The sequence below is a fragment of the Phyllobates terribilis genome, unplaced genomic scaffold, assembly GCF_046119375.1.
Source record: "Phyllobates terribilis strain yellow unplaced genomic scaffold, ASM4611937v1 Scaffold_13__5_contigs__length_258822181, whole genome shotgun sequence".
Lineage (NCBI taxonomy): Eukaryota > Metazoa > Chordata > Amphibia > Anura > Dendrobatidae > Phyllobates > Phyllobates terribilis.
This window is the reverse complement of record NW_027362773.1, coordinates 99,106,823-99,131,961: the sequence shown is the minus strand read 5'-3', so window position 1 is coordinate 99,131,961 and position 25,139 is coordinate 99,106,823. Positions and strand designations below refer to the sequence as shown.

The window sequence follows — 25,139 nt, the reverse complement described above, 5'->3', positions numbered from 1 at the left end:
TCACCCTTTGCAATGCATGGAATGAAATATGGAACAAAATCAAAATGTAACAAACAGAAATTTTAGTGCATTTGTTGATGCAGTTTTCAGTGCTGATTTGCTGCAGAAAATTCGGAGCAAAACTTTTAAGTTTGCATTTACCCTAAGGGACTGCTGTGATCTCAGTGAATGATTGCTCTATCCTGTTCTAACTCAGTGACTTCTTATTGGGAGAATGCTCTGATCTTATTGCCTGACTGCTGTGATGTCGTTGATTGACTGGTGTGATGTCATTAGGAAACAGATGTAGTGCCATTGAGTAACTGATCTAATGTCATTATGTGATCACTCTGATCTCATTGGTTGTTTGTGGTGAGATCAATGAGAACCTGCTCTGATCTCATTGAGTGCTGCTCCGATATTATGGAGTGACTGAAGTGATGTCATTGATCAACCACTGTGATGTCTGCAAACAACTGATATAGTCTCATTCAATAACTGCTGAGATGTCACTAAGTGACTGATTTGATCTCATTGAATTAATTCTCTGATCTTATTGAATGACTGCTGTGATCTTATTGAGTGACAGTTTTGATGTCAAAGAATGACGGATCTCTTCTTGTTGAGGGTCTTCTCTGATCTCCTTCGATGGACTGTTGTGATCTCATTCACTTCTGTGATGTCATTGAGTGACTGCTCTGATCTCATTGAATGATTGCTCTCTTCTCGGTGAATGAATTCTCTAATCTCTAAGTGATTGCTGAGATGTTATCAAGTGACTGCTTTGATCTCATTAAACAATTGTTATGTCATTGAGCTATTGCGATGATGTCATTGAGCTATTGTGATGATGTCATTGAGCTATTGCGATGATGTCATTCAGTGATTGCCGTGATCTTATTGAGAGTCCTCTCTGATCTCTTTGATGGACTGTTGTGATGTCATTGTTTGACAGCTGTGATGTCACTGAGCGACTGCTCTCTAATAATTGAGTGATTTCTCTGATCTCATTGAGTGACAGTTCTGTTGAACAACTCCTCATGTTTATTGGTATCGCTATGAGTAATTTCCTCCCTGGAGATTTCCTTGTATAACGTCCTCGGCTTTCGGGGGTCGCACATTGCTCGGTGCTGTATATCTTCCATATGGGGAAACAGCTCTGCTGGGAAGTGTGTGACATTCACATCTGTCCGCTCTGACATTACAGAGTAACAAGTTAATAATAACCCAATGAATTACCCGCTGCAAAATGATCCTGACGGAGTTGTGCAAAGTGAGCAAAAACTTTTATGACTTTAATAAAGGCATAAAACAGGACTTTGAGTCACCATTAGGGTATGTTTACACGGAATATTTTTCACTCGTACTCATTTGCTCGTATTCTGCAATGAAATCCGTTTGTGAAGCCCCATAGACTGCCTCTGATTGTTTTCAAATGGGTAATCCATGGTGGTTATCAGAAAGCTTGAAATTTCTCCCTGCGGATTTAAAAAACATTTCAGCGCACACTTTCTGGCATGTGGATTAGCCCCAATGAATTGTGCGGATCCACGGCAGTTCATAGTACAAATCCGCTGCAGGAACCCACGGGTCAGCAGAGTTTTTCCAAGTAGAAACTCCTTTTTTTAAGAATTTTTTTTTTTTAACTTTTTGTCTGAAAAGTTTTATGCAGCCTTTTGATTTGATAGTGCTGGTTTGGAGTGCATGATCCGCTTCAAAGAAGTGACATGCACTTTTTTTTACACCAGGAACTTTTTAAAGAAGAAAAGAAAGAAAATGCTACAAAAACTCTTAATGTGCTCAGCAGTGTGGATTTCCCATAGAAATTAATTGGAAGAGCGTTTTTTCAGTATTTATTGAGGAGGATCTTGGAATGTATCAGCTCCAAAATTATCTTCAAAATACTCTGTGTGAACCTAACCATAGGTCTTGTGCCATTATTCACACAGAGATTGTTGGATTCCTAATGGAATCCGCTCCAAACTGGGCACTGACAAATCAAAAACCCACAAGAAAACACGTTAGGAAATAAACTCTTCCAAAACTTTTTAGGGTATGAGCTTGAGACATCTTTTTCTTCTTTTGGGTCATTTCTTGAGCACTTATTTCAACAATTTTGGCCACTGACTGTTTTTTTGAGTATTCTCCCAGTGTTTTGGGGGTGTCTTTTTTACTGGGGTTTTGTGTACAACTTTTTTTAACTCTGTTTAACAATGAAGATATGTTTTTCAAGATAAATGCTCAAGAAGACACCTGGGTGTCTTCCTTGTGTCTTTTTTGCCTTTCCATTGTCTTGTGTTGTAAAGTATAGAACATCTTCAGAGTGGGAGATTGCAGAAGAACGGTTGGGTGCCTTCTTTTAATCGGTTGGCGTCTTTGCTTAAAAGACGCTCAAAAGACTTAATGTATGAACAGCGAGTCATTTTTACATAGACATGATATGTTCATTCATTTGAGCGTTTCATTAGCGCTTTTTCAGGTGGAGTCTTCCTGAAAAAGACGTTGTGTGAACAAACCTACTCATCAAATTTGTCTGCCTCAAAAAACTTGGTGTGAACATAGCCTTAGACTTCCGTCGTGCAGTCCATGAAATGGCCACCGTTGCAACTCTCAGGAGTTGTTACTCAGCTTTTCAAGACTCCTGCATGGCAATTCTACTTATATACACTGTTGAAAAAAATAAAGGGAACACTGAAATAACACATCCTAGATCTGAATGAATGAAATATTCTCATTGAATACTTTGTTCTGTACAAAGTTGAATGTGCTGACAACAAAATCACACAAAAATCATCATTGGAAATCAAATTTATTAACCAATGGAGGCCTGGATTTGGAGTCACCCCCAAAATTAAAGTGGAAAAACACACTACAGGCTGATCCAACTTTGATGTAATGTCCTTAAAACAAGTCAAAATGAGGCTCAGTATTGTGTGTGGCCTCCACGTGCCTGTATGACCTCCCTACAACGCCTGGGCATGCTCCTGATGAGGTTGCGGATGGTCTCCTGTGGGATCTCCTCCCAGACCTGGACTAAAGCATCCGCCAACTCCTGGACAGTCTGTGGTGCAACGTGATGTTGGTGGATGGAGCGAGACATGATGTCCCAGATGTGCTCAATCGGATTCAGGTCTGGGGTACGGGTGGGCCAGTCCATAGCTTCAATGCCTTCATCTTCCAGGAACTGCTGACACACTCCAGCCACATGAGGTCTGGCATTGTCCTGCATTTGAAGGAACCCAGGGCCAACCGCACCAGCATATGGTCTCACAAGGGGTCTGAGGATCTCATCTCCGTACCTAATGGCAGTCAGGCTACCTCTGGCGAGCACATGGAGGGCTGTGCGGCCCTCCAAAGGAATGCCACCCCACACCATTACTGACCCACTGCCAAGCCGGTCATGCTGAAGGATGTTGCAGGCAGCAGATCGCTCTCCACGGCGTCTCCAGACTCTGTCACGTCTGTCAGATGTGCTCAGTGTGAACCTGCTTTCATCTGTGAAGAGCACAGGGCGCCAATGGCGACTTTGCCAATCCTGGTGTTCTGTGGCAAATGCCAAGCATCCTGCACGGTGTTGGGCTGTGAGCACAACCCCCATTTGTGGATGTCGTGCCCTCATACCACCCTCATGGAGTCGGTTTCTAACCGTTTGTACAGACACATGCACATTTGTTGCCTGCGGAGGTCATTTTGCAGGGCTCTGGCAGTGTTCCTCCTGTTCCTCCTTGCACAAAGGCGGAGGTAGCGGTCCTGCTGCTGGGTTGTTGCCCTCCTACGGCCCCCTCCATGTCTCCTGGTGTACTGGCCTGTCTCCTGGTAGCGCCTCCAACCTCTGGACACTACGCTGACAGACACAGCAAACCTTCTTGCCACAGCTCGCATTGATGTGCCATCCTGGATGAGCTACACTACCTGAGCAACTTCTGTGGGTTGTAGAGTCCGTCTCATGCTACCACGAGTGTGAAAGCACAACCAACATTCAAAAGTGACCAAAACATCAGCCAGAAAGCATTGGTACTGAGATGTGGTCTGTGATCCCCACCTGCAGAACCACTCCTTTATTGAGGGTGTCTTGATAATTGCCAATAATTTCCATCTATTGCCTATTACATTTGCACAACAGCATGTGAAATTGATTGTCAGTGTTGCTTCCTAAGTGGACAGTTTGATTTCACAGAAGTTTGATTTACTTGGAGTTATATTCTGTTGTTTAAGTGTTGCCTTTATTTTTTTGAGCAGTGTAGAATGACATATGCTCTGATTCCGCTTTTCAACAAATTTTCTGGTTGGACAGCAGCATAACAACCTCCACTTTCACTTACAGGCCTCTTGGGAAAGGTTTTTTGTTCATACGACACAGTTCTTTACCCTGTGTGTTTTGTTTCAAAGTAATCTCAAGAATTTCCCTCCATAATACCCCTATGTTCTGCGAGCGAAACAATGTTGTATCTTGTGACCCTATAATGTGCCATTTAATACTCTCTTCATAGATGTACTCTGCTGGTCGTATCTGCTTTCTAGGGATTTAATACGTATGTACATACCATGACAAATTGATTGGATTAAGTCTGCTCTATATACACAGGATATTATGGGGTGCGCCCCAAGTTTTAGTGTCCGAAATTTAGTCCTTGTAGAATTGATTGGCCATGCCGGCTTTCCACACATGGGATATGTATGGATGCTCCACGAAAAAGTGAATGTTTATGGCTGCTTAATGTAGATATGATATACAGTTGAAACCAGAAGTTTACATACACTATATAAAAAGACACATCTGCATGTTTTTTTCAATATCTGACATGAAATCAGAATAAACCTTTAGGTCAATTAGGATTTCCATCATTTTTAATATTTGCCAAATGGCAGAATAATGAGAGAGAGAATGTTTTAAGGCATTTTTATTACTTACTGCAAAGACAAAAGTTTACATACGCTAAGATTACTATGTCTTTAAACAATTCTGGACTGCCCATATGATGATGTCATGTGTTTGGAAGCTTCTGATAGGTTTTGTGGCAACATCTGAGTTAATTAGAGACACATCTGTGGATGTATTTTAATGCACACCTGAAACACACTGCTTCTTTGTGTAGCATCATGGGAAAGTCTAAAGAAATCAGCCAAGATATTAGGAAGAGAATTGTGGACTTGCACAAGTCTGGCTCATCCTTGGGTACAATTTCAAGATACCTGAAGGTGCCTTGTTCATCTGTACAAACAATTATACGCAAGTGCAAACAAGATGGGAATGTCCAGCCATTATGCCGCTCAGGAAGGAGACGAGTTCTGTGTCCCAGAGATGAACGTGCTTTGGTCCAACATGTGCATATAAATCCAAGGACAAAAGCAAAAGACCTTGTGAAGATGATGGCGGAAGCTGGTAAGATTGTGTCAATATCCACAGTGAAACGAGTACTGTATCAACATGGGCTGAAAGGCCACTCTGCCAGGAAGAAGCCAATACTCCAAAAGAAACATAAAAAAGCCAGATTAATGTTTGCAAATGCACACAGGAACAAAGACCTTAATTTTTGGAGACATGTCCTGTGGTCTGATGAAACTAAAATTGAAAAGGGAGAAGCTTGAAAGCCTAAGAACACCATCCCAACTGTGAAATACTGTTGTGGCAGCATCATGTTGTCGGGTTGTTTTGCTGCAGGAGGGACTGATGCACTTCACAAAATAGATGGCATCATGAGAAAAGAAGATTATGTGGAAATACTGAAGCAACATCTCAAGACATCAGCCAGGAAGTTAAAGCTTGGACAAATGGACAATGACCCAAAGCATACTACCAAAATGGTAGCAAAGTGGCTTAAAGATAACAAAGTCAATGTTTTGGAGTGGCCATCACAAAGCCCTGGTTTCAATCCTATTGAAAATTTATGGGTAAAGCTGAAAAGGCTGCGAGCGCCGAGCAAGGCGACCTACAAACCTGGATCAGTTACACCAGTTTTGTCAGGCGGAATGGGCCCAAATTCCGACCAACTATTGTGAGAAGCTTGTGGAAGGATATCCCAAATGTTTCACCCAAGTCATTCAGTTTAAGGGCCATGGTGCCAAATACTAATAAAATGTATGTAAACTTTTGACTTTGCAGTAAGTAATAAAAATGCCTTAAAACATTCTCTCTCATTATTCTGGCATTTGGCAAATATTAAAAATGATGATAATCCTAATTGACCTAAAACGGGAAAGGTTTATCCTGATTTCATGTCAGATATTGAGAAAAACATGCATATGTGTATTTTTATATAGTGAATGGAAACTTCTGGTTTCAACTGTACATGAGGGTCCGTTTGTTCAGGTTTTCTTAGGCAATGTCAAGCTGGCCCGAGGAAAAAATCGCTGCATGCCCGAGTTTGATACGATATTTGGATCGCACTCGGCCATGCAAGTCAATGAGTCCGTGGAAAACATCGGACCGCACTTGGATGACATCTGAGTGCAGTCTGATTTCCGCAGCCTCCCAGAATGGAGGAGATGGAAAAAAATTTTTCTCCATCTTCTCATTATCCAAGAGAATCGGATCACCCTATGATCACATTTGCATAATCAACCCGATTCTCTTGGATGAGAGACTATATGCTCATATGACCCTAGCCTAACACTAAAGAAAATATAGGACAGCTACTTCTCTTTTTTTTAATCCATTCCTCTTTTTACTTTCAACACCTGCATCAAAATCCTGAACTTGTGTGCTCACCCTAAGGGTATGTTCACACATTTTTTTTTAAGCATTTTCTGAGCAGGCCCGTTCTGGAAAAACTCTGAAAACGCTTGAAAGAATCTGTCTTTTAGATTTTTATGTAACACGTTTTCATATGTTTGGGCTTTTAAGATTAATATTTTAGTTAATGGTGGGTGGACAACCCTAAAGCAACACAAAGAAAGTCAAACCCTCAAAAATGCCGCAAACCAAAATATAATGATGGAAATTTACTATTTATGTGAGATATGTTACTGAAAAAAGTGACAAATTTTAGCGCAAACAAATTTGAATTTTTTTCAGAAACCACTGAGAAGTTGATGAAGTTTTGGAAACAAATCTTTGTCTAAATCTTATTTATTGTAACATCTGGTTGTGAAGGACAAAATAAAATGAAAAACTTTGAAAAACTCTGAGTAAATTGTATAATCCCGGAGAAGTTGACGACACGGTATATAAGTGCGTCAGCGCCATCACGTGCCCTCTGCTAACCCGTATGAAGTCATAGCGCTGTTTTTGTGATTGTGAAGTTTCTAGTGAGTGTCACCTGCCATAAGTGTGATAACGACAGAGACTTTCTGTAGACTTTGTGTCATGGTAGAGAGTGACTCACGGATATTCATACATGTGTGATGAGGGGATGATAGGACACGTAATCTGCGTGGAGGGACTCGCGTTTCCTTGCTGGGATCTCTCTGTCTTCAGATGATTCAGAACGACACAGTTATCTGCTGCTGATTCAGGTGAACGTTGCTGCGTCAGCCACAAAGGCTTAGTACAGATATCACTGAGACAAGTCAGACTTTCCCATATTGCTCAGTATCACTTCTCTTCTTTTATATGATCTGTGTAGTTCTTCGTACCTGTTATTTGTATCTGTGCACATTATCGCTTTCATTGTTTTTTAAATATGCTCTTTTATTTGTATCCATGCACATTACCGCTTTCCTTTTTTTTATGCTCTTTTATTTGTATCCATGCACATTACCGCTTTCCTTGTTTTTTTTATGCTCTTTCATTTGTATCCATGCACATTACCGCTTTCCTTTTTTTATGCTCTTTTATTTGTATCCATGCACATTACCGCTTTCTTTGTTTTTTTTATGCTCTTTTATTTGTATCCATGCACATTACCGCTTTCCTTTTTTTTATGCTCTTTTATTTGTATCCATGCACATTACCGCTTTCCCTGTTTTTTTATGCTCTTTTATTTGTATCCATGCACATTACCGCTTTCCCTGTTTTTTTATGCTCTTTTATTTGTATCCATGCACATTACCGCTTTCCTTTTTTTTATGCTCTTTTATTTGTATCCATGCACATTACCGCTTTCCTTTTTTTTTTATGCTCTTTTATTTGTATCCATGCACATTACCGCTTTCCTTTTTTTATGCTCTTTTATTTGTATCCATGCACATTACCGCTTTCTTTGTTTTTTTTATGCTCTTTTATTTGTATCCATGCACATTACCGCTTTCCTTTTTTTATGCTCTTTTATTTGTATCCATGCACATTACCGCTTTCCCTGTTTTTTTATGCTCTTTTATTTGTATCCATGCACATTACCGCTTTCCCTGTTTTTTTATGCTCTTTTATTTGTATCCATGCACATTACCGCTTTCCTTTTTTTTATGCTCTTTTATTTGTATCCATGCACATTACCACTTTCCTTGTTTTTTTTATGATCTTTCATTTGTATCCATGCACATTACCGCTTTCCTTGTTTTTTTTATGCTCTTTTATTTGTATCCATGCACATTACCGCTTTCCTTTTTTTTATGCTCTTTTATTTGTATCCATGCACATTACCGCTTTCCTTTTTTTTTATGCTCTTTTATTTGTATCCATGCACATTACCGCTTTCCTTTTTTTATGCTCTTTTATTTGTATCCATGCACATTACCGCTTTCTTTGTTTTTTTTATGCTCTTTTATTTGTATCCATGCACATTACCGCTTTCCTTTTTTTATGCTCTTTTATTTGTATCCATGCACATTACCGCTTTCCCTGTTTTTTTATGCTCTTTTATTTGTATCCATGCACATTACCGCTTTCCCTGTTTTTTTATGCTCTTTTATTTGTATCCATGCACATTACCGCTTTCCTTTTTTTTATGCTCTTTTATTTGTATCCATGCACATTACCGCTTTCCTTTTTTTTATGCTCTTTCATTTGTATCCATGCACATTACCACTTTCCTTGTTTTTTTTATGCTCTTTTATTTGTATCCATGCACATTACCGCTTTCCTTTTTTTTATGCTCTTTTATTTGTATCCATGCACATTACCGCTTTCCTTGTTTTTTTTATGCTCTTTTATTTGTATCCATGCACATTACCGCTTTCCTTGTTTTTTTTATGCTCTTTTATTTGTATCCATGCACATTACCGCTTTCCTTGTTTTTTTTATGCTCTTTTATTTGTATCCATGCACATTACCGCTTTCCTTGTTTTTTTATGCTCTTTTATTTGTATCTATGCACATCATCGTTTTTCTTGTTTTATGCTCTTTTATTTGTATATATGCATAGTATCACTTATCTTTTTTTTATACTCTTTTATTTGTATCCATGCACAGTACCGCTTTCCTTGTTTTTTAAATATGCTCTTTTATTTGTATCCATGCACATTACTGCTTCTCTTTTTTTTACTCTTTTATTTGTATCCATGCACATCATCGCTTTTCTTGTTTTTATACTTTTTTATTTGTATCTATGCATAGTATCGCTTCTTTTTTGTGTTGTAATGGTAGGTTCTCTCGTATTTTTGTGGTGCAAGGTGATAACAATCTGTGCTCAGCTCTCCGGAAATATGTTGTCACTGTCTAAGGAACAGGAAGTAAAATAAGAAGCCGCGACTTATGCTTCTCAAAACGAGAAAGCAAAGTGTAACATTTAGCCGTGTTCACATGTATCCGAAATGCTGCAGTTTTTCCATCAGGATTTTGATGTGAAAAATCCACAAGTAGCAAAAGTGGTTGGGAATTTAAAAGTCTTATCCACACTGCAGAAACTTATTGCGCTTTGTTTTTTTTTTTCCCCGCTGCATTTCAATGGTCTTAGATCGAGTTCAATGAAAAAGTCAAAATCAGTTTTTTTGCAGTTTTTTCTGCGGATTACTTGCAAAATCCACAATAATAAAAAAAGGACCTAAAAAGATGAAAATTAATAAACATGAAGCATGATACTCAACTCTTCTGCCATATTTTACCATTCTAGCAGGGTTTCCGTCCCGGTCTTATTGCACCCCTGTCTCCTGTGGTGACGCGCCGTCTCATGCGACCCCTCCTGTAATCAATAAGAAGCTGTAGCCCTTTTTTCCTGATTTATTTTCCTTTTCAGTTGGATACAGGAAAGTAGTCTATTATCTACTAAAAAAAGTGCAAACGGATTTCATTTGAACCCTCTGTCTCATTGTAGTCTATGGATCCCTCAATGGTCCCGAAAGGACCCCATTTTTCGAGGATTCAGATGGACAACACTATAGAACGGACCGAGTGCAAAGTCACTGGTACCTTAGGGCTCAAGACATTTTCAAAGACTTTGATGTGTTATCCTTAACGCTGTGTTCATAAAGAAGCACTCCACCTCCTCCCATCCAAGTTTTTATTCTTTTAATATAGTGCAGTCATCGTATTATACAGCACTGTGTACTTACAATTGCTCATTTTGCCTTTCTACCCAGATAATTTTTGTTTTCCATTAGGTCTATGACATCACGTGATTAAAAACTGACGAGCTGAATCCTGGTGGTCTGATCCCCATGGCCCCCAGTGATCCTGAGAACCAGATCTCTGAAGCGCCCTGGCTAAATGGAGCACTGGTCGATAATGATCACTACCGCTACATTGAGCTCCAGAGATTGCCGAGCCCTGCGTTTGGCTGATCTTCGGCATTGCCATGGGAATGAATGCTCATGAACGAACACCGCTCCATTTAGCTGGGGCTCGTCAGACCCCCGATTCTCTGGAGGCCACGGCGGTCAGACCCCCAGCAATCGGAAAGTTGTCCCCTATCCCGTGGATTACTTCCAAACTTGGGAACACCCCTTTAAAGAGTTATTTTCATCCTTTCTCTATGGGACTGCTAGAGCTAGCTGAATGTTGCCAAAACACCATACCGACTGGGCATTTCAGAGCCCGAAGTCAGTGGGTCCCAGTGGTCTCACCACCCCCACCAATCCCTTTAAGAGCAGCAGTCTCCCCACATTACTGATCTTTGCTGACTAATCAAATGGAAATCAGCACAGTCACTCCAAATCTGCACACAGAAAGGGTTGCTCAGTACAACTTCTTAAACGTAGGGTTAACAATAATAAAGTAAGACTTATAAGGCCACGGCAGGCCGCAGATGGATGATGTGGTGAGGACTGTCTACATTTAGGGATTAGGCAGAACTTTTCTGCAGCTAATTGTTCCCATTAATATTGTCTTATTCATCCAGAATTCGCTGTTAACCTCCCACAGACTCATCCGTCCTCGTTACAGTGGATAGCAGGGCTCGTTACATTCGCTGACTGCTGCTCACTGGGATATTAATAAATGACTGCACTTGTTTTTATAGCCCATGTGCACAGGAAGTGCGGTATAACGTCACGCCACATGTATCTGCTGCTCATTACCCGGCGTCAGCGCCCACACCACCAAAAATGGATTGACACGTTGTATCCTGATATTCATGTTATTTATGGTGTCTTAATGGGGCACGAAATGTAAACTTTTCATTTCTATATTAATACATCAATAAAAAATGGCATTGGCTGATAACAAGGAACAATAGATTGCATTCACCTTTTCTACATTCAGCCTCTTCCCAAGTACAATATATAAACATAAGGGGGTAAATGCAAGAGAAAATGCTAATCATAATCGTTAGAATTGGATGGAGTTCCCCTTTAAGTCCTTCTGTTGGTTCAGTAATATATCTGATTAGCATTGAATTGGGAACATTTTTGTTTTTTTTCCCCACTCTGACCCCTAGGACCTGACTGATATTTTTATAGTAGCTGTTCTGGCATTTAGTAACTGAGGACGGTTCCCTTCAGCCGCCACTGACCTCACAGGATGGGACACGTCCACCACAAAGCATTGACGCCCTGCAATTCTCAGCTCAGCCTGTCTGTGCCACATCTGCAACACAACCACGATATATGTTATATAGTGTAAGAACAGAAACGCTGAACATGAATCCGTGTAATAATAGATAAAACATCATATATTACAACTCTGCACCTGTGCAGCTCCATACTTACAGGAGGCGTGAGTAGTATCATAGTAGTTATATTCTTATACATAGGGGGCAGTATTATAGTAGTTATATTCTTGTACATACGGGGCAGTATTATAGTAGTTATATTCCTGTACATAGGAGCAGTATTATAGTAGTTATATTCTTGTACATAGGGGGCAGTATTATAGCAGTTATATTCTTGTACATAGGAGCAGTATTATAATAGTTATATTCTTGTACATAGGGGCAGTATTATAGTAGTTATATTCTTGTACATAGGGGCAGTATTATAGTAGTTATATTCTTGTACATAGGGAGCAGTATTATAGTAATTATAGTCTTGTACATAAGGGGCAGTATTATAGTAGTTATATTCTTGTACATACGGGGCAGTATTATAGTAGTTATATTCCTGTACATAGGAGCAGTATTATAGTAGTTATATTCTTGTACATAGGGGGCAGTATTATAGCAGTTATATTCTTGTACATAGGAGCAGTATTATAATAGTTATATTCTTGTACATAGGGGCAGTATTATAGTAGTTATATTCTTGTACATAGGGGCAGTATTATAGTAGTTATATTCTTGTACATAGGGAGCAGTATTATAGTAATTATAGTCTTGTACATAAGGGGCAGTATTATAGTAGTTATATTCTTGTACATAGGGGGCAGTATTATAGTAGTTATATTCTTGTACATAGGGGGCAGTATTATAGTAGTTATATTCTTGTACATACGGGCAGTATTATAGTAGTTATATTCTTGTACATAGGGGCAGTATTATAGTAGTTATATTCTTGTACATAGGGGGCAATATTATAGTAGTTATATTTTTGTACATTGTAGGCAGTATTATAGTAGTTATATTCTTGTACATAGGGGGCAGTATTATAGTAGTTATATTCTTGTACATAGGGGGCAGTATTATAGTAGTTATATTCTTGTATATAGGGGCAGTATTATAGTAGTTATATTCTTGTACATAGGGGCAGTATTATAGTAGTTATATTCTTGTACATAGGGAGCAGTATTAAAGTAGTTATATTCTTGTACACAGGGGCAGTATTATAGTAGTTATATTCTTGTACATAGGGAGCAGTATTATAGTAGTTATATTCTTGTACATAGGAGCAGTATTATAGTAGTTATATTCTTGTACATAGGAGCAGTATTATAGTAGTTATATTCTTGTACAGAGGAGCAGTATTATAGTAGTTATATTCTTGTACATAGGGGCAGTATTATAGTAGTTATATTCTTGTACATAGGGAGCAGTATTATAGTAGTTATATTCTTGTACATAGGAGCAGTATTATAATAGTTATATTCTTGTACATAGGGGCAGTATTATAGTAGTTATATTCTTGTACATAGGAGCAGTATTATAGTAGTTATGTTCTTGTACATAGGGGCAGTATTATAGTAGTTATATTCTTGTACATAGGGGGCAGTATTATAGTAGTTATATTCTTGTACATAGGAGCAGTATTATAGTAGTTATATTCTTGTACATAGGGGCAGTATTATAGTAGTTATATTCTTGTACATAGGGAGCAGTATTATAGTAGTTATATTCTTGTACATAGGAGCAGTATTATAATAGTTATATTCTTGTACATAGGGGCAGTATTATAGTAGTTATATTCTTGTACATAGGAGCAGTATTATAGTAATGTTCTTGTACATAGGGGCAGTATTATAGTAGTTATATTCTTGTACATAGGGGGCAGTATTATAGTAGTTATATTCTTGTACATAGGAGCAGTATTATAGTAGTTATATTCTTGTACATAGAGGGCAGTATTACAGTAGTTATATTATTGTACATAGAGGGTAGTATTATAGTAGTTATATTCTTATACATAGGAGCAGTATTATAGTAGTTATATTCTTGTACATAGGCGCAGTATTATAGTAGTTATATTCTTGTACATAGGGGCAGTATTATAGTAGTTATATTCTTGTACATAGGCGCAGTATTATAGTAGTTATATTCTTGTACATAGGCGCAGTATTATAGTAGTTATATTCTTGTACATAGGGAGCAGTATTATAGTAGTTATATTCTTGTACATAGGAGCAGTATTATAGTAGTTATATTCTTGTACATAGAGGGCAGTATTATAGTAGTTATATTCTTGTACTTAGGGAACAGTATTATAGTAGTTATATTCTTGTACATAGGGAGCAGTATTATAGTAGTTATATTCTTGTACATAGGAGCAGTATTATAGTAGTTATATTCTTGTACATAGGAGCAGTATTATAGTAGTTATATTCTTGTACGTAGTAGCAGTATTATAGTAGTTATATTCTTGTACATAGCGGCAGTATTATAGTAGTTATATTCTTGTACATAGGAGCAGTATTATAATAGTTATATTCCTGTACATAAGGGGCAGTATTATAGTAATTATATTCTTGTACATAGGGGCAGTATTATAGCAGTTATATTCATGTAGATAACCAGATTTGTGAACCAAATAGGAGCAGTAATCACTTTTCTTTCCCTACTCGCATAGCAGCATGCTGCATTATTCAGCAATAATAGAAAAGATCTCCTTCCATCTCCTATGATACATATTGTATTTGCAGGTTTAGATTTCCCTTGTGATGCAGTTGTCAGGATTTGCTGAGTGAACACATTGCAGCAGATTTGCTAATCCTGTGCGATATTCAGACAGTGCACATTTAGACTAGTCGCTATTAAAATGTACCAAATTTATCACAGTGACTCTTGAAAAATTTGACACATCTTAAGACATTAGGCCTAAACTTAACACCTCTTCCTGGCAAGCTTACTTTTTGCACCTACACTTAGGAGGAGGTTTTGGGGTTTTTTTGCCAAAATTTAGGATGGTCTAGAATAGTTCATCTTCCCCATTGTCCCACGGTTTTTTGATCAGTCCCTCAGGAGAATGCACATTGCACATTTTGTAACACTAGGGATATCTCTACCTTATCTCTAGTACTAGACTGAGTGTTGGAAGCAAGGAAGGAACTTTAGACCTGAGCAGGTAAATATTAAGAATGGAGGACGATGTTGCTGTGCCTGCCTGTCCCTATATAATAAGAAAGCTCCCGAGCTGTTTACCCTATTAGTCAGAGGTAAGATGGGATTTTTTGCGGCGGGAGGCGGCTGTCGGACAGGATTTTGTGTATTATTATTTATCGCATTCTGGTTTATGGCAATGAAATGACAGACTCGTCTTCTTCCAGACCGTAATTGGCTCTGAGCCTCAAACATTGACGGAGATGAAACGTGGATTATACGGCCATTTACTGAAATGTTCCTTTCATCATAAAGAAACGTGGGCGATGTCGGCCTGTTGGGCTGAGTGTGCAGTATACAGAGGCTTAATCGTTTTTAAAGTACAAGTGTAGGTTCACTTTGGGGCTGCTCTGCACACTCTATTAGGAAAATGAAACGTAAAGGGGTGATCCTACTGTGATCAGTAGGATATGCCATATATTTCTAATAGATGGGCGTCCTACTTCTGGGATCTGCATGTTTAGTAAGGATGGGGCCCTGATGTGATATGGCCGTGCATATGTGTCTCTCTTTATTCCCATAAAAATGTATGGAGAGAGCTGCGCTGTCCATTCCTGACAGTGTGCGTCTGTGCCCCGTCCTTGCTGATCCCAAAGGTAGGACCCGCGTCTAGCAAGTCCTATAGATATGAAATTAATGTCCCAGATGGGACAATCTCTCTAACCATGATATAATGAAAGTTCTGGAATTTTTAATATATTTTGGCTTTCAGTTCCTTGCCACAGAAATATCTGCTTGCTGTCAGAGAATAGAAATATTGTTGCTTATATCCAGAAGCTGGAAGTCCCAGATGCAGATGGTTGTTACTAGGGATGAACGGATCAGTGGAAGTTCGGGTTCTGGGACCCTACCCGAACTTTATTCCAAAGTTTGGTACTGGTACTGGTACTTTACCCAAACTTTAACCAGAACCAGAACCCCATTGAAAACAATGAGAAACCAAACTTTTGAGCTGGAAAATTCTCTATCTACTTTGAACATTGCAACGGACTTCCAGGAGACGTCCGTGTATCGTCATTTACCACTGGACACTAACTGTCCGGTATGTACCCCGAACTTTTAAGTTCAGGTTCGCTCATCTCTAGTTGTTACAAATACCCAGTCTAATATTATGTGAGCTGGTCACCTAATTGATACATTGTATCAGGTGAACTGTATTTTATCACAGCTTTAATAAAACCTCATCCTTATCATGTTGATCCCCCCAACTCCCCTTGTGGAGATGTAGGGAGTCGTTTGCTTTTAGCCATCATGACACCAAGGTGGTGGGTCTGAAGGTTAATATTTTCTGTTGGGTGCCCGCTGCATTGACATTGCCCTATATCCTGTCACTCCTTATCTCCACATTTTTTGTACCCAGTAGACCCTAATCTGATCCACGGTCAACACAGGGGTTGATCCAGTTCTCTTCTCTGGGGGAGATCTTGTGGCATTAAGTTATGGATGGTGCATTGGATCGGAATATACTTTAGCTGAAGTTTGAGATTATCCCAGTGTAGCCCAGATAATAAGAGCACACATTTATAAAGTGTAATGGATTAGAGGTTTTACATAGATGCACCCAGGACCTGATGCTCCCAACTGGCCCTCTAATGCACTAATCGATATGCAAGGCTTCCATTCTCGGACACCAATTAGAAACAGTGCATCTCGTGAGAAATTTCTGATCTTGTTTATTTCACTTCTTGCGTGTTGCCATTTAACATGGCTCAATAAATTTCTTTAAGGCTCATTATAATACATGCTAAAGTAGTAAGGGATAGGATCACTGCAATTAGTCACCATCTACTTTCATAGGGTTGGTCACACCAGTTGCCTTCTTCCATTTGTAAGATCCTTGGAATGTTATGAGAACCTTACTGCATTCATTGTTTCTTATGGAATTGTCATTCCTCAATGATAACAGTATCAATCTCCTATAAACAATATTTGTCACCATCCACAGGTTAGAAGATAAATGTCTGATTGTTTGGGATCTGGCTACTAAGACCCTTCCCGATCACAAGAACAAGGGTCCCAAATTCCTCTGTGTGAATGGAGATGTAGTCAGCATGTGCTTCTATAGACCATCATTGGTCCAGTGGATCCCGGTTCTCAGGCTCGTTGGCTCCTTGGATAGATGATAACTTTTAATTTTGGGAATATTCCTTTAATGAATGCAACCCCACTGACAACCAGTAGATGTGATGTTGCCATCTTCCCTAATCTTCATATTTAGCCCAAGACAAAACCTAAGATAAAAACAAAATGAGCAAATACCCTGCAGCAAATAAATAACTAGCAATAGTGCATGAAAAAAACATAGGGTATTTAGTTAACATTGTTTTGATAAGCAGAAAAACATAAAAGCCATCCCACCACGTCAATGTGACCTTACTTGGGATGGTACCTAACCTCTAGTATTAAAACTTTGCCATATATCAAATGACGTAAATGTGAATACTGGCTTAGCATTTTGTTTTTATCTTGAGTTTTGTCTGCTTAATGGCCAGTGTGAACATACGCATACACACCAGTTTATATTCCAGTTAATCTCTTAAAGTTTTTGTTTCAGGTTTTTTCACTCTGTGGCCTCCCTTTTCTTTGAGCTGGACATTACGTTTATATAGCTCCCCATGGCTGGGTGTCCATTAGCCGGGACCCCAGTCCTGCTCGGCCCTTAAACACATTTACGTAATTTGACGTATGGTAAGGTAGAGGTTAGGACCATCCCGAGTAGGGTCACCGTGACACGGTGGGATGGCTTTTACATTTTTTTTGACCAAAACAATGTTAACTAAGTACCCTGTATTATTTTCTTGCACTGTTGCTATTTACTTACTTACTGCAGGGTATTTCCTCACTTTGTTTTTATCTTAAGTTTTGTCTGTTTAGTTGCCAATGTGAACATGCGCCTACACGTTGCATGCATACAAACTTACATTCCAGTTCATTTCTTTCTTTTTTTAATATTTAGCTTAAGGTTCAATTTTTGGTGCATGGGATTTATAGAAAACTCATGCCCACTCATGCAACATCAAAAACTCACTATATACTCATTGTGGGAATGTAGTATAATAGCTCAGAGCTGCATTCACAATTATGCTGGTTAGCTTTTGAAACAGTTAGTAAAGCTTGTGAAGAGCTCAGCCCTAACAAATTAATTGAGCTTCTATCAAGTAAGATTGTAGTGGGCAGCTTGTGTTTTTTTCATCAGATCCTTACTGTAACTGGTGTAAAGACAACGCTTACAAGATTGATAATCACTGAAGAAAGGTCTGAGCAGACACTGAACAAGCAGAGAAGTCTGGGAGATTTCAGCTCTGCTACCTACTGAATAGTGAGCGCAGATCTGGAGTATAATACAGGATGTAACTCAGGATCAGTACATAGGTAATGTAATGTATGTACACAGTGACTGCACCAGCAGAATAGTGAGTGCTGCTCTGGAGTATAATACAGGATGCAACTCAAGATCAGTACAGGATCAGTAATGTAATGTATGTACACAGTGACTGCACCAGCAGAATAGTGAGTGCAGCTCTGGAGTATAATACAGGATGTAACTCAGGATCAGTACAGGATCAGTAATGTAATGTGTGTACACAGTGACTGCACCAGCAGAATAGTGAGTGCAGCTCTGTCATTCGTGTTTTGTAGATTATTAAAGTTTAGCATTTTTCTGTTGCTCAGCTTCACTGTCGGTGCCAAGCAGAACAACGCCTGGCATTTATACCATGTTGTTTAAAATTACTGTTGCAACCTTGGGCATGTTGGTTCAGAATGTTATGACCTAAGAGTGGCGTTGTAACATATAGATTAAGGAGCAAAACTGCTCATTAAGTGAAGAAGCTACTAGAATTTGCATTGCTGAAAAATACCAACCTCAGCTGTGCCCAGCCCGTGCCAGATCATCTCCTAACACCCCGAGGAGGCAGAGAGTCACTTCTGTCAACCCCTCACATGGCATTAGATAGTCATGTGAATCTGGGAATCCTATGTGTTTAAATGTTAATTGTTTGCTGCTGTAAGGGAAGTGAATTCAAAAACTTGGCTGCTTTCTTCCTGAAACAGCGCCACTCTTATCCACTGGTTGGGTGTGGTATTGCCGCTCAGTCGTATTCACTTTATTGGGTCTTAGCTGGAATACTGCACACAACCATCTCTTGCATTCTATTATTTAAAGTGGAAGCTCAGAATGAAATAATGAAGAATACATTGTATCATGCTGCATTTATGGATATTTCTGTAGATCTTTGTGGCTATGGCTGCAACATCTGGAAAGTTTTTTTTTTTTTTAAAGGGTCGGGAATGAAGAGTCAGTATCACATGAAGAGATTTATTTCAGTTTCACTGCATCGACACCACACACCCAGTGCACACTGGGATCCTCCTATATTCTTTCCATCCCATCCCTCCCTGGAGTAATTAGTAGGATGATGAAAGGCTGCACACAGGCCGGTTCACACAGTAAAAGCTCATATAGAAGCCTCGTTACTGATTACTCAACATCTGCGCAGCGGCATCTGAGACGCGTCGTAGTGTGCACAATTAGCCGTCCTGCCTTATAAAATGGAGGAATGTAAAATTACATGTGCAGGAAATACCTGGGAAGACTCCATAATGACGGCGACCCTGTGTAGCCGTGACTCCAGACTAATTAATAGGAAACTAATGACATTTTCAATGCTGCAGAGCACAAGACAAGTTTGTAACCTGTGCTACCTGTGATCTTAAAGGGAATCTACCAGCAGGTTTTTAAGTGGAATCCGAGAGCAGCATGATGTAGGTACAGAGACCCTGATTCCAACGATGTGTCACTTACTAGGCTGTGTGTTGCTGTGTCAATAAAATCAGTGTTTTATCAGCAGGAGGTTATCACTACACTAGTTGTCTTGTGCCTCCTAGCCCTGCTGCTCTGTATAACCCCGCCTCTATCACTGATTGGCAGCTTTTTGTCAGTGCAGAGAAAGCTACCAATCAGTGGTGTGGGCCGCGTTATACAGGGCTCCCCATCTGAGCACTGCTACATTTTCATCAGAGAAAACAGTGATTTTATCAAAATGACAGCATGCAGACCAGTAAGTGACACATCGCTGGAATCAGGCTTTTCTGCCCTATATTATACTGCTGTCAGATTACAAAGCAAAAACCTAGTGACAGATTCCCTTTAAAGAGAATTTGTCCTCAGTTTAGATCGTCTTAAAGGGATTGCCTGGTTTTGGAAATCAATTGACCCAAAATTTTGCAAGGGAGCTAATGGTTGCTTTAAGGATCAAGCCTGTTGGATTTTCATACCCAATTCTTACTTACTAACTAATGTAGCCTTTCGCTCCATCAGCTCCTATCCTAAGGGTGAATTTTAACAAGGCTTTTGTGCCAGTTTTCTGACTCCAAAGATTCACAAATATTTTTGCACATCATTTTTTTCACAAAAATCTGCAACTTTTTGCCAGGGTGGGAAAGCAGGCATGATTAGCCAGGCAAATAGATGTAAGCTAGATTTTGGAATTGTGTGTTTTTTTTTTTTTTAATTGTCCTAAAAATACAATTTTCAGCTAGTAGGGGGTGTGGGTGGCATAAAACCTGGAGAAACATCTGTAGATGGAAGTGATATGTTGAAAGATGCACAAAATTGATTAAACTCGGAGTGTCACTTTGATAAAACTGACTTCAAAAAAATTCTCATTTCCCTAGAGCAGGGATGTCAAACTCAAGTACACAGTGGACCAGAAATAAAAACTTGGACAAAGTCACGGACCAACCTTGATATTTGTTAAAAAAATGTCTACAATTGAGGAAGTTTTTCCTTATCATTCGTACAGAATAATGGCCCCACATAGTCCTCCATACAGAATAATGGGCCCCACATAGTCCTCCATACAGAATAATGGGCCCCCACATAGTCCTCCATGCAGAATAATGGGCCCCACATAGTCCTCCATACAGAATAATGGGCCCCACATAGTCCTCCATACAGTATAATGGCCCCACATAGCCCTACATACAGAATAATGGCCACACATAGTCCTCCATACAGTACAATGGCCCCACATAGTCCTCCATACAGGATAATGGCCCCACATAGCCCTCCATACAGAATAATGGGCCTGACATAGTCCTCCATACAGAATAATGGCCCCACATAGTCCTCCATACAGAATAATGGGCCCCACATTGTCTTCTATACAGAATAATGGCCCTACATAGTCCTCCATACAGTACAATGGCCCTACATAGTCCTCCATACAGTATAATGGGCCCCACATAGCCCTCCATACAGAATAATGGCCACACATAGTCCTCCATACAGTACAATGGCCCCACATAGTCCTCCATACAGTATAATGGGCCCCACATAGCCCTCCATACAGAATAATGGGCCTGACATAGTCCTCCATACAGAATAATGGCCCCACATAGTCCTCCATACAGAATAATGGGCCCCACATTGTCTTCTATACAGAATAATGGCCCTACATAGTCCTCCATACAGTATAATGGCCCCACATAGTCCTCCATACAGAATAATGGGCTCCACATAGTCCTCATACAGTATAATGGGCCTCACATAGTCCTCCATACAGAATAATGGGCCCCACATAGTCCTCCATACAGAATAATGGGCCCCCACATAGTCCTCCATGCAGAATAATGGGCCCCACATAGTCCTCCATACAGAATAATGGGCCCCACATAGTCCTCCATACAGTATAATGGCCCCACATAGCCCTACATACAGAATAATGGCCACACATAGTCCTCCATACAGTACAATGGCCCCACATAGTCCTCCATACAGGATAATGGCCCCACATAGCCCTCCATACAGAATAATGGGCCTGACATAGTCCTCCATACAGAATAATGGCCCCACATAGTCCTCCATACAGAATAATGGGCCCCACATTGTCTTCTATACAGAATAATGGCCCTACATAGTCCTCCATACAGTACAATGGCCCTACATAGTCCTCCATACAGTATAATGGGCCCCACATAGCCCTCCATACAGAATAATGGCCACACATAGTCCTCCATACAGTACAATGGCCCCACATAGTCCTCCATACAGTATAATGGGCCCCACATAGCCCTCCATACAGAATAATGGGCCTGACATAGTCCTCCATACAGAATAATGGCCCCACATAGTCCTCCATACAGAATAATGGGCCCCACATTGTCTTCTATACAGAATAATGGCCCTACATAGTCCTCCATACAGTATAATGGCCCCACATAGTCCTCCATACAGAATAATGGGCTCCACATAGTCCTCATACAGTATAATGGGCCTCACATAGTCCTCCATACAGAATAATGGGCTCCACATAATCCTCCATTTGTTAAAAAAATGTCTACAATTGAGGAAGTTTTTCCTTATCATTCGTACAGAATAATGGCCCCACATAGTCCTTCATACAGAATAATTGGCCCCACATAGTCCTCCATACAGAATAATGGGCCCCACATAGTCCTCCATACAGAATAATGGGCCCCACATAGTCCTCCATACAGTATAATGGCCCCACATAGCCCTACATACAGAATAATGGCCCCACATAGTCCTCCATACAGTATAATGGCCCCACATAGTCCTCCATACAGTATAATGGCCCCACATATCCCTCCATACAGAATAATGGGCCTGACATAGTCCTCCATACAGAATAATGGCCCCACATAGTCCTCCATATAGAATAATGGGCCCCACATTATCTTCTATACAGAATAATGGCCCCACATAGTCCTCCATACAGTATAATGGCCCCACATAGTCCTCCATACAGAATAATGGGCTCCACATAGTCCTCATACAGTATAATGGGCCTCACATAGTCCTCCATACAGAATAATGGGCTCCACATAATCCTCCATACAGAATAATGAGCCCCACATAGTCCTCCATACAGTAAAATGGGCCCCACATAGTCCTCCATACAGAAAAATTACCCCACATAGTCCTTCATACAGTATAATGGGCCCCACATAGTCCTCTATACAGAATAATGGCTGAACATAGTACTCCATACAGAATAATGGCCCCACATAGTCCTCCATACAGAATAATGGCCTCACATAGTCCTCCATACAGTATAATGGCCCCACATAGTCCTCTGTACAGTATAATGGGCCTCACATAGTCCTCCATACAGAATAATGGGCCCCACATAATCCTCCATACAGAATAATGAGCCCCACATAGTCCTCCATACAGTAAAATGGGCCCCACATAGTTCTCCATACAGAAAAATGACCCCACATAGTCCTTCATACAATATAATGGGCCCCACATAGTCCTCCATACAGTAAAATGGGCCCCACATAGTCCTCCATACAGAAAAATGACCCCACATAGTCCTTCATACAGTATAATGGGCCCCACATAGTCCCCTATACAGTATAATGGGCCCCACATAGTCCTCCATACAGAATAATGGGCCCCACATAGTCCTCCATACAGTATAATGGCCCCACATAGTCCTCCATACAGTATAATGGCCCCACATAGTCCTCCATACAGAATAATGGCCTCACATAGTCCTCCATACAGAAAAATGACCCCACATAGTCCTTCATACAGTATAATGGGCCCCACATAGTCCTCTATACAGAATAATGGCTGAACATAGTACTCCATACAGAATAATGGCTCCATATAGTCCTCCATACAGTATAATGGGCCTCACATAGTCCTCCATACAGAATAATGGGCTCCACATAATCCTCCATACAGAATAATGAGCCCCACATAGTCCTCCATACAGTAAAATGGGCCCCACATAGTCCTCCATACAGAAAAATGACCCCACATAGTCCTTCATACAGTATAATGGGCCCCACATAGTCCTCTATACAGAATAATGGCTGAACATAGTACTCCATACAGAATAATGGCTCCATATAGTCCTCCATACTGTATAATGGGCCCCACATAGTCCTCCATACAGAATAATGGGCTCCACATAGTCCTCTATACAGAATAATCGCCGAACATAGTCCTCCATACAGAATAATGGCTCCATATAGTCCTCCATACAGTATAATGGGCCCCACATAGTCCTCTATACAGAATAATGGGCTCCACATAGTCCTCTATACAGATTAATGGGCTCCACATAGTCCTCCATACATTATAATGGGCCCCACATAGTCCTCCATATAGTATAATGACCCCACATAGTCCTCCATACAGTATAATGGGCCTCACATAGTCCTCTATACAGTATAATGGCCCCACATAGTCCTCCATACAGTATAATGGCCCCACATAGCCCTCCATACAGAATAATGGGCTCCACATAGTCCTCCATACAGAATAATGGGCTCCACATAGTCCTCCATACATAATAATGGGCCACACATAGTCCTCCATACAGTATAATGGCCCCACATAGTCCTCCATACAGTATAATGGCCCCACATAGTCCTCCATACAGAATAATGGCCTCACATAGTCATCCATACAGTATAATGGCCCCACATAGTCCTCTGTACAGTATAATGGGCCTCACATAGTCCTCCATACAGAATAATGGGCCCCACATAATCCTCCATACAGAATAATGAGCCCCACATAGTCCTCCATACAGTAAAATGGGCCCCACATAGTTCTCCATACAGAAAAATGACCCCACATAGTCCTTCATACAGTATAATGGGCCCCACATAGTCCTCCATACAGAATAATGGGCTCCACATAGTCCTCCATACAGAATAATGGGCTCCACATAGTCCTCCATACATTATAATGGGCCCCACATAGTCCTTCATACAGAATAATGGGCTCCACATAGTCCTCCATACATTATAATGGCCCCACATAGTCCTCCATACGGTATAATGACCCACATAGTCCTCCATACAGTATAATGGGCCCCACATTGTCCTCCATACAGTATAATGGCCCCACATAGTCCTCTATACAGTGTAATGGCCCCACATAGTCCTCCATACAGTATAATAGCCCCACATAGTCCTCCATACAGTATAATGACCCCACATAGTCCTCCATACAGAATAATGGGCCCCACGTAGTCCTCCATACAGAATAATGGGCCCCACATAGTCCTCCATACAGTATAGTGGCCCCACATAGTTCTCCATACAGTATAATGGTCCCCACATAGTCCTCCATACATATAGTGGCCCCACATAGTCCTCCATACATATAGTGGCCCC

General features: G+C 40.2%; 1 protein-coding gene across 14 annotated transcripts in view; it reads left to right on the top strand.

Annotated features, from left to right (window-relative positions):
• MICAL2 (microtubule associated monooxygenase, calponin and LIM domain containing 2) overlaps window positions 1-25,139 on the top strand; it is a 255,023-nt gene that overhangs the window by 20,210 nt on the left and 209,674 nt on the right. Inside the window, exon 1 of one of the 14 annotated variants that reach the window (XM_073658275.1) lies at window positions 14,918-15,031. The exons of the other annotated variants lie outside the window; for them this stretch is intronic. The gene's annotated coding sequence lies outside the window, so the exon portion shown is untranslated. Of the gene's footprint in view, window positions 1-14,917; window positions 15,032-25,139 lie in introns of those variants that run through there. 14 annotated transcript variants of the gene reach the window in all.